Source organism: Parambassis ranga, chromosome 16, assembly GCF_900634625.1.
Source record: "Parambassis ranga chromosome 16, fParRan2.1, whole genome shotgun sequence".
In the NCBI taxonomy this organism is placed as follows: Eukaryota; Metazoa; Chordata; class Actinopteri; family Ambassidae; genus Parambassis; species Parambassis ranga.
The window spans coordinates 3,259,027-3,269,681 of NC_041036.1; positions in this window are offsets into that span (position 1 = coordinate 3,259,027).

Sequence of the window (10,655 nt, forward strand, 5' to 3'; positions counted from 1 at the left end):
CAGGGCTGTGATCTCTTTCCATTAACGTTTCTAATAGCAGGAAAAAATGACACATTAACAAGCTGGAAGTTAAACAGTCAAGTGGCCCTGGAGAGACAATTCTAGTGCAGGTGATGGTGGAAATCCTGTCACAGCTCCCAGGGTCACAAAGACCTCTGAAATATATGACTAATAATAGAAAAACAGCTCGTTTGTTTATACACTCAACAAAAATATAAACGCAACACTTTTGTTTTTGCTCCCATGTTTCATGAGATGGACTTGAAGATCTAAACTTCATTCCAGATACACAATATTACCATTCCTCTCAAACATTGTTCACAAATCTGTCTAAATGTGTGATAGTGAGCACTTCTGCTTTGCTGAGATAATCCATCCCACCTCACAGGTGTGCCACATCAAGATGCTGATCTGACATCATGATTAGTGCACAGGTGTACCTTAAACTGCCCACAATAAAAGGCCACCCTGAAATGTGCATTTTGTTTCTGCTTTATTGGCGGTCTGGGGACTCAGAACCAGTCAGTATCTGGTGTGACCACCATTTGCCTCATGCAGTGCAACACATCTTCTTCGCATAGAGTTTATCAGATTGTCTATTGTGGCCTGTGGAATGTTGGTCCACTCCTCTTCAATGGCTGTGCGAAGTTGCTGGATATTAGTGGGAACTGGTGCACACTGTCGTATACGCCGGTCAAGCACATCCCAAACATGTTCAATGGGTGACATGTCCGGTGAGTATGCTTGCCATGCAAGAACTGGGACATTTTCAGCTTCCAAGAATTGTGTACAGATCCTTGCAACATGGGGCCGTGCATTATCTTGCTGAAACATGAGGTGATGTTCATGGATGTATGGCACAACAATGGGCCTCAGGATCTCATCACGGTATCTCTGTGCATTCAAAATGCCATCAATAAAATGCACCTGTGTTCTTCGTCCATAACAGATGCCTGCCCATACCATGACCCCGCCACCACCATGGGCCACTCGATCCACAACATTGACATCAGCAAAGCGCTCACCCACACGACGCCACACACGCTGTCTGCCATCTGCCCTGAACAATGTAAACCGAGATTCATCCGTGAAGAGAACACCTCTCCAACGTGCTAGACGCCATCGAATGTGAGCATTTGCCCACTCAAGTCTGTTACGGCGACGATCTGGAGTCAGGTTAAGACCCCGATGAGGACGACGAGCATGCAGTTGAGCTTCCCTGAGACGGTTTCTGACAGTTTGTGCAGAAATTGTTTGGTTATGCAAACCAATTGTTTCAGCAGCTGTCTGAGTGGCTGGTCTCAGACGATCTCGGAGGTGAACCTGCTGGATGTGGAGGTCCTGGGCTGGTGTGGTTACTCGTGGTCTGCGGTTGTGAGGCCGGTTGGATGTACTGCCATATTCTCTGAAACGCCTTTGGAGACGGCTTATGGTGGAGAAATGAACATTCAATGCACGAGCAACAGATCTGGTTGACATTCCTGCTGTCAGCATGCCAATTGCACGCTCCCTCAATGCTTGTGGCATCTGTGGCATTTTGCTGTGAGACAAAACTGCACATTTCAGGGTGGCCTTTTATTGTGGGCAGTTTGAGGTACACCTGTGCACTAATCATGATGTCAGATCAGCATCTTGATGTGGCACACCTGTGAGGTGGGATGGATTATCTCAGCAAAGCAGAAGTGCTCACTATCACACATTTAGACAGATGAGGTGAGCGCTTTGCTGATGTCAATGTTGTGGATCGAGTGGCCCATGGTGGTGGCGGGGTCATGGTATGGGCAGGCATCTGTTATGGACGAAGAACACAGGTGCATTTTATTGATGGCATTTTGAATGCACAGAGATACCGTGATGAGATCCTGAGGCCCATTGTTGTGCCATACATCCATGAACATCACCTCATGTTTCAGCAAGATAATGCACGGCCCCATGTTGCAAGGATCTGTACACAATTCTTGGAAGCTGAAAATGTCCCAGTTCTTGCATGGCCAGCATACTCACCGGACATGTCACCCATTGAACATGTTTGGGATGTGCTTGACCGGCGTATATGACAGCGTGCACCAGTTCCCACTAATATCCAGCAACTTCGCACAGCCATTGAAGAGGAGTGGACCAACATTCCACAGGCCACAATAGACAATCTGATAAACTCTATGCGAAGAAGATGTGTTGCACTGCATGAGGCAAATGGTGGTCACACCAGATACTGACTGGTTCTGAGTCCCCAGACCGCCAATAAAGCAGAAACAAAATGCACATTTCAGGGTGGCCTTTTATTGTGGGCAGTTTAAGGTACACCTGTGCACTAATCATGATGTCAGATCAGCATCTTGATGTGGCACACCTGTGAGGTGGGATGGATTATCTCAGCAAAGCAGAAGTGCTCACTATCACACATTTAGACAGATTTGTGAACAATGTTTGAGAGGAATGGTAATATTGTGTATCTGGAATGAAGTTTAGATCTTCAAGTCCATCTCATGAAACATGGGAGCAAAAACAAAAGTGTTGCGTTTATATTTTTGTTGAGTGTATATCTAGTGATCACATGAGAGAAGTCCTCATTTATTCTGTATGTTTGAACTGAACACGGCCGCTTGTTGGACCAGAGTCTGACTGCACAAGTGGAAAATTAGGAGAAAGGAAAGCATGTTAGCATCTTTCAGCACTTTGTTTTGATTCAGCCAGAGAACATAAACAGATGTGGATTTGTCCATAAAAATGGTCAGTATGTACATACACGGAGCCCAAATACATACTCATCACCATGGTTACTAAGAAAACTCTGGTGGGCAGAGATGGTACAGTTTTAACTTGTTTTAACCAGAGACTGTGTAAAGATGGACGCCATGACGGCTCCCTCCAAAAGATTGCCCCCTGGTGGCTGGCTGCAGTATAGGTCTTATAGGATGGGACATGGACCCAGTTAAAAGCTAAAAGTAAGTTTTTATGGCTTATCAGCTAGTTTCTATCACGCTGATCTGTGGTCAGCTGTATTTTTACAATATGTTCAAATGTAATTTTTTTATTAATGGCTAAAAAAGGAGCAAGTAGCATCGGGGTTAGCAGTCATCGGAGCAGCCAAGCTGCTGGCTTGACGCACAAGTGGATGAAGGCTTGTTTTATCTGAGTTTAAGCGAGGTTTATTGATTTTTTACAGACATACAAAGGATACTGACAGTAACTTTGACAGGCCTGAGAATTAAACCAATCAGAAGGCTCCAGTTTATTATATTTTAGTATAAAATGAGCTAAATTCATCTTGTTATCAGAGATAAAATTCCAAAAAGCATGTACAATTACACGTCTGACTGCAGCTCCAGCATGCATACGCAGGAATACAGCGTACCTCAGTGTAATCACACCAGCCTCTGCTGTCTGCCCTGCAGGCTGACGAGCGGGTTAATATGTAGGAGGCGGGGGGCTAATGTGTTGGCTCCTGTCATTTCATGTCACCTGTAAAGAACTGACGGGGTCCTGCAGGGAGGGAGCAGCAGTCACCTCTGCATGAATCTTCACAGCTGCAGTGGTGTCATATCAAAGGAACGCATGGTGTGCTCACATCAATGTTCTAGCACACAGTTCAAACTGCTGGATCCTTTTAAACCGCTGCTCCTCTGATAGCGTGAGCTGCAGGTGTGGCACACTGCACTTTTGTGTGTCACCGTTTTAATTTAGGAAGGACAGGAAGCGGCTGACGTCTGCGCCTGCTTTCTGTCAGCCCAATACATTTGTCTGGATCCCAGGCTCCACCACAATTAGTTAATACTTTCCACAGTCAGGGATAATGAGTGAGCGGTGAGAGCAGTGTGGGATGAGGAAAATAAAAAACACTTTGGTCCCGCTGCGTTTCCTCGTCCTCTGTCTGCTGAATGTTTAATGTTGTTTTTATTCTGCTAAGCGCACTGGTGCTTCTCGAACACTAATGCTGGTATTAATATGTTGCAGTTATCAGGAGAGTGAAGAGGCCTTCTCTGGGTTTGGACTGTAAGCGATGAAACAGGTTCCTGCTCTTTCTACATGTGGTTCTGGTTTGGAACATACGTCAGGTCAGTGAAATATACCACAGAAAGATGTCAATAAATGAGTCTAAACAACACGTCTGCCAAAAACCTTTATTGTCACGAGCACTGTAAGGAAACAGGTTTCCCTGTACAATGAAATTCTTACTTTGCTGCACGCTGAATGAAACTGAAATGAACTAGGAGTAAACTATGAATGAGTAAAGTCAAGTAAAGCTACACATACATGTGCATGTGTGAACAGACCTTGTTGGGGGTGGGTGGGGTCCTTGATGATGGAGGCAGCTCTCCTGTGGACTCTGCTCTGGTAGATGCTCTGCAGAGAGGGCAGAGGGGTCCTGGTGATCTTCACCACTGTCTGCAGGTGTTCACAGTCCATGGTGGTATATATGTAATGTAATGATCCGTTGATCAGTGATGTGATTACCGGTGACAGAAAGTGATGTAGCTGTGATGAGTTCACTATATGTTGCCCCACGCTAAGCTCCATCAGTGGGGAGTGAGCGAGACAAGATGTGCACTTTAGTGGACCGAAACACAATTAGACAGCACTTGTCATTAGAAGGCATCAGACGTGAGTTTAAAACACACAATCGTCTATTTTAACATCACTTCTGCAAACATGCTGCTGTGAGACTGTGACAGCAAAGTCCAGATGTTTTATCTCATTTACTTCAGAGTATGCAGATCAGACTGAATGTGTGTGTGTGTGTGTATGATATTCTCACATGTCACATGTCTGAAATGATGATTCTGCTAATCACTTTGTCAGGAGTAATTTATAAATACATCAGTCAGTTTTGGCTCATGTTATTGCCCCTGTGTGTAAATGTGCTCAAATTGTATGTCTTAAATATAAATGTATTATTTAATCACATATAAATAATAGTGAAACCAGTCCTGGGTGTCAAACAGGTCGCCAGTCCATCACAGGGGGCTCCTTAGAAACACAGAAGCTTTATTTATCTTTATTTGTCATGTTCATTCTAGAATGTGGCCACACGTGGACCTGATCACTGCTGAATGTGGCCTGATTGATCAGATCTTAATGCATTCTGGGGCTGTTCACACATGACCAGTTCCCCAAAGACGTATGTCCATACCAGGTACGAACAATTCATGAAACCAGTCTGAGAACCCGTTTACACATAGCCGGGTATTTTGAAAAACAGAGACGTTTCCCTTCGTTTGTGCCTTTTATTTACACATAACCTGAGTTTTCGCCTCTGAAAACGAATCTTTCTAAAAACTCTGGCAAAAGTGGAGATTTGGGTTTGAATGTGAACTGACAAAAACAGAGAAAAACAGAGTTTGCGGCAGTCTGCGCGTCAGTTGGTGCAACCTTTTTTGTGTAGTACGACTGCCAGAGCAGCTGTAGTTTACTAATGGAAGCAATCCGGGAAGCGTTTGCATTTCTGTTGGTGTCAGCACTTTTTATGTGTTTGCATTTTAAATACAGCTCCTCTTAATATGCAGAGGAGCAGAGACATGTGAGGTCTCCAGGTTCAGCAATATTGGAACAACTTCTGACACAAAGAACCAGACGTCGATGAGGCTTCTGATTGGCTCCCACGGTTTTCTCCTTCTGCCTACACTGCCACCCACAGGCCTCTTGACGGCCCATGACGGCTCTTGGGAACGTGTTTATGCGGGTTAATGTAAACGGAAACTTTTTTGAAAACGATGATGTGTGCACAATGTTATTTTGGAAAACGGAGGGAAGGAAATGGTCGTTTTTCAAAATGTGTAAACGGGGTCTGAGGCGACTTTGTGACATGATACAGAACTATAAGCCAGTAGTGAGTGAGGTTATTAGAGAAACCTGACTTGGCAGTTTTCTCCTCACAGTTTATAAGAATCTGATGTAACATGCAGTACACAGTCTGAAAAGCTGCAATAGTCTAAATCAGGACTTGGTTCTTAAAATGTGGAGCTCAGTGAAGAAGGGGGGTGGGGGGGGGGGGGGTGCAACAAAACTCAGGCTGTTAAAGACAAGAAAAGAGAACAGTGGAGGCTTGAGGCGCCAACCTATCACTGATCCACTTTCCCTCCGCTGTGGTTTGAAGCTGGAGAGCAGCTGAGCTCTTTTATTTACGGCTTGCTGTCGCCTGCTGTGAAAACATCATTATCAGCCAATGGGCATAAGCAGAAAGTGTGTAAATATTCTTCTAATCGCTGGCGGCCTGCAGCAGTCGTGGCTGCAGCTCAGGGTGAGAGGCTTGAATGGAGCAGTAATCAGGGAGAAGTCATTCTCTGGATTTCCTTCTTACATTTACACAATTTCACTGATTTCAGAATGTGAAGACTTCATCTGACCCTGACGGCTATTTGAAGGAACACGGACACTTCAGTGGTCTTTTGCGTTTAAAATACATTTTAAGAAGAATCATAAGGTGAAACCACTGTTAGTCCGAAGTAACGAAGGCATGATTGGTTTAATTTTCCTCTGCTCCTCACCTTTGAGGGGTCTCACTGCTATCTTTATTATGTATATGTACACTCTTGTCTGCATCTGGCCTTCATACTATAGCTGCACAGTGACTGATCACCAACACAGACCCACACTGATTTCAATCAGGAGAGACTAGATGTTCAGATGAGAAAAAATTTATTGAAATACAGTGAATGAATGAATTAAATGTGCTTTGGCGTTCTAGACCCCGATGCGATGACCGACATCCGAAGGGGGAGATGAGGCCGCTTAGGCAGGAATCCCCCCGGGTCTAGGCTGCCGATTCAGACAGGAAAAAAATCCAAGACCAAATTTTACATTTCTCCATAATAAACCTCCTGCTGCCCAGCTGTGTTCATATTTCCAGTCAGAAAGCAGTGAACATGTCTGCACATCAGGGTAACATAGTGAAGAGAGGCAAAATAAAGCCCTGGGGGACGCCTGAATAGAAAATATTGCAGAAAAGTCCGAGCAAAGCATGAGGTCTTGACTGATGCAACCAAGAGTGGTGCAAAAACTCACTGATTTCTGATTGTTCTGCAGTTTTTTTCCGTTCACTGTGCACATTTCTTTGCATTTGCAGATGTTTTTTTTCACTTTTTTTTGTATTTTAGTTACACTGAGCCACAGGGTCACTGTGCTCCAAAGCAATGCGGTCTGCTTCTGCAAAAATAGACCATCCATGCAGAAAAAATAGCAAATCAGAAAAGAGAGAGCGTGAGATTGAGGCAAACGTGCACCGGCTCGAATGGCAGCACATCATCTCCAAAATAAGTGACAGAGCCAGAAGGTGATGCGGCTGCATCCTGTCAGCTCTGCCCTGCTGAAAACCTGCCGAGATGAAACCTGTGACCATGACGATGAGAACGCGGCCTGGTGTCTGCCTGAACACGAAGGTCTCTGAGCTGTTTACAGGGTGCCGATCAGTTTAAGCATCCAGACTCAGATGGACACTGGAGCCACATGCGCTCATGAACTTTGGATGAATTCGCTCTCTGTAATAGCTCATTTGATATTGTCCTAATAGAGGAAGAAAAACGCCCTCATTACCTGCATGGCCTCCTTTTCCCAGAGAGCAGCGATCTGATCCACGTGTTTACATCACAGCCTGAAGGCAGAAGCAGCAGGCCTGTGGCTCGCCTCTGCCTCTCCTACAATAGCCTGTTCTTTCAGGATAATGACCTTCACTGTGCTGCTCTGTGACGGTAGCTTGTATGGATGAGTCATAGGTGACTGGCTGTGTGATATCTATGTCTGTGTCTGCGCTCTTTCCTTCCAGATGTACACATGGAAATGCATTAGCATGTTTGTTCTTTAAGCCACACCTTCATTTAATGGATGCGCCCGTAAGCTGGAACAGAGCTAGAACACTCCTGGTGCGCCCCACTGCAGATGTAATGTACCTCTGAGGTGCATTACTTTAAATGATGATGACAGAAGCACACGCTTGGACTCTTGAGGTTGGAGAGGGAGACAAGAGTGTACATATACAGAATCAAAAATGCAGCTACTTAGTCAGTCAGTGCAAATAGTTCCAGCGAGAGAGCCCCGATGTTGTGAACAGAAAAAGGATCCAAAATGGAACCCTGTGGGACTCCTCAAAGAGAGAAAGTACAAGAGGAGGAGACAGCAGGAATGACAGAGAAGGATCCTGCTGAGATCATGGTTCATGGTGGTGCTGGTGTACGCCGGAGCTCGTGCTGCTAGAGATCTGAATCTGGCTGCAGACCTCAGAAGTAGTAGACTGTATAAAGATCCCCAGTAATGGTTTACGGTAGGGATGTCCCGATCAGGTTTTTTGCCCCCGAGTCCGAGTCATTTGATTTTGAGTATCTGCCGATACCGAGTCCCGATCTGATACTTTTAGAAATCTCTACAAAGGGGAAGAACAGGTCACTCATTGCGCTCATTTAAGCAACCGCCGCATCCCGGTCTCAATCTCTGGACCTCTCGCACCCGAGCCAATGATCATACCCCTACACTACAAGCTAGAGAGTCATCCTGCGCAGCATTATGCTGGATTAATCTGGAAACACATTAACATTGACAGCCCTAATACATATATCCAAGTCCTGATCAGGAGGTAACGTCCGATTCCGATCGTGTCTGAAACCACGTAATCTGGCCCAATTTCCAATCACGTGATCGGATCAGGACATCCCTAGTTTATGGCTAGTTTCTATCATGCTGGTCTGTGTTCAAATGTTTTTATTGATACGTTTAACTGGTCATTGATGGTTACAAAAAGAGGTGATGACCCTGCACTGTGCAGATTCTGTTCAGAACATGGCAGCACTCATAAATAAGATATGTTGGCCGTACTTTAGTACATTGGGCAGAGGTGGAACCATGTGGACCATCAGTCTATACTGTCAATGTGAAACAGCAACAATGAATGTGTAACTCTGCTCCTTAATGAGTTTTTACCCATTAAGATGAAGCATTTTAGTGCCAGTGGTGTTAAAGCTGTCTGAAGCTGTGCGGACTGATAAATGAAATGTTCTGATGAGTGCATGTTCAGTGGGTCTGTTTGGTCTATTTCGAGGGAACAGAACTTTTAACATTTTACAGCTTGTGTGTGTTTTAATGAAGCCAAAGTTCCACAGTGCAAAAACATTTTAATATTTGAAAGAAGACGAGTTCAAATAAATAAAACTATAAAAAAAAGCTAAAGCCAAAGTAACTCCTGCAACTTTTTAATGAACAGTTTGAAAATAATAAAGCAACATGGAGGAGTCACAGTGTAAAGAAGAAGATGACTAAATAGACGCCTCATTATCTGGACTCATGCCACTAATCTGTATGTTTTGCCTTCAGTCTGTGTTCAGTTTGTATTTCCTGCTGTCCACTGGATCATACCTTGTACGACTTCTGTGCACTTCCTGTACTGTCAGTGGAGATTTTCTGATAGCTGAAGTGTGGCCGCTGTCTTGGAAATGTTTTCGGTGAAAAAAAAAGTGCTATGGTGAAAATCAGCTTTTCATCCTCCCACTGTAGTTCCTTGTTTTTAGCTGTTCCAGAGCTAATTAGCGTTCTGTGTGTCCCACTTAACAGACACACTCTGCTAACATGGCACCAAGAAAGACAGTCCCCTCTCTTGTATTCTAGTCCTTTTATTGTATTGATGCATTCAAATTGCAGCCACTCCTTCTCGTCTCCTTCTCGTCTTGGTGACTTTCTTCCCATACAAAATCCTGCTATTTTTAACTGTCACCCGGCGCCGTATGAAGGCTCGACTCTGTCTGTATGAATGCAACGCACGGTATAATCCAGACAGGGCTTATAATGAGCTGGAATTGAGTAAAGAAAATAGCAGCTAGAATAGCAGTTAGCACAGTTTTGGTGGGTTTGAAAGAATATTTAATGTAAAAGAGATCAAGTGGGGATAAAGAGGGAATCACACGTTGGAACCATTTCTCATTAGAACCATTTATTCAGTGATGAAAGAGAAGGAGCCGCAGAAAATGTCATTAAATCCACCAACTTCCAATATGACTGGAATCCCAATTCAGAGCTGCTCAGCCATAAAAACAGCTTCCAGTGATATCATCAGTGTTTTTTTCACGAGACGCCGAACACTGAAAGAATGTTTCATGACAGCTCAGCTTTGGAAACGTGTCGCTCACACGGCTCCATGTGATTTTCATCCAGCTTTTGCTCCTGTTCTTTCATCGTTCACTTCTGTGTGCTTCTGTGCATCTCAACAATGTGCAAGAACAGGCACTTTGAAAAAATATAATATATATATATATTTAATCAAAAGGCTTGCAGGATGCGGTCCAGAAGCTATTTGCTGACAGCCATTTTTAATCCTGTGATTAAAAGCTTATCTCATAAAAACAGACTTCCAAATCAATCACTCAATCGGCTTCTAGCTCTCTGTGAAATATTAAAATAGAGAAAGAGAGAGGGAGAGAAAAATGTTTCCACTAAACTGCTTGGGGGAAGAAATCTGCACTTGTTGTTGTGGAGGAAACGGGGGGTTAATTTGACTCACATTTCACGCCTGTAAGGGGACATTTTGGCGAGATGTTTGTGAGGGCATTGAATGAAAAACATGATGTCGTCTGGAGCAACGAGCGTCCCGAACAACAGACAGAGCTGTGAGGGACGGTGCAGATGATCAAACCATCGTGTTTTATTTTCTGCTTCGTACCAGTCCAGAGGGGTAAACA